This window comes from Schistocerca cancellata, chromosome 1 (assembly GCF_023864275.1).
Source record: "Schistocerca cancellata isolate TAMUIC-IGC-003103 chromosome 1, iqSchCanc2.1, whole genome shotgun sequence".
NCBI classification, from domain to species: Eukaryota; Metazoa; Arthropoda; class Insecta; order Orthoptera; family Acrididae; genus Schistocerca; species Schistocerca cancellata.
Window position 1 is genome coordinate 624,607,219 of NC_064626.1, and position 714 is coordinate 624,607,932.

Consider the following 714-nt stretch of genomic DNA (forward strand, 5'->3'; position numbering starts at 1 on the left):
AAGTTATAATACTGACACAATAAAAAATTTAAAACTGGACGAACTCATTAAGCAACACCAAACCAGCTGTATCACTCAAATCAAGTCTCTGTACACATTCCAGTTTTCACAGGAATAAATGGGTAGTTTATAGCTGGTGCAAATAGCGTTTAATTCCAACCTGAGATAACAGGAACAAATTAGAGCAGAAGCAGTTCAACATAAAACAATAGACAGTCAACTTTTTTTCAAGTCTGTGAGTGGTCTAGGGGTCGTACTCGCTTCGGCGGTACATATACTAAAATTGGAACGATACAGAAAAGATTAGCATGGCCCCTGCGCAAGGATGACACGCAAAATCGTGAAGCGTTCCACATTTTTGCCGCCACGGTAGCTCAGCGTGTTCGGTCAGAGGGCTAGCTGCCCTTTGTAATAAAAAAAAAACTGAGTTAACAGATCAACAAAGAACTTAGATGGATGTCTTACGACGTCCGCTCCGAGCAGATACCACGAAATAAAGCAACTAAAAAAAAAGGGGGGGTAGCGTCTTTCATTCATAATCAAAACGTCTCCGGTCCCGGGTTCGATCCCCGCCACTGCATAAATTTTGATAAATAATCAGCATTGGCGGCCAAAGACTTCCGGCATAAGAAGTCAGCCTCATTCTGCCAACGGCCTTGTCAAAGAGGGCGGAGGAGCGGATAGAGGTTCGGAGCACTCTCTTGTCCTAGGGGT

At 43.7% G+C, this 714-nt stretch overlaps 1 non-coding gene across 1 annotated transcript; it reads left to right on the forward strand.

Annotated features, from left to right (window-relative positions):
- The first annotated feature begins 253 nt into the window (after window positions 1-253).
- On the forward strand, window positions 254-360 carry LOC126096838 (U6 spliceosomal RNA). Its single transcript, XR_007522069.1, has one exon. It is a non-coding gene; the product is annotated as a U6 spliceosomal RNA (small nuclear RNA).
- The last annotated feature ends 354 nt before the right edge of the window (window positions 361-714 follow it).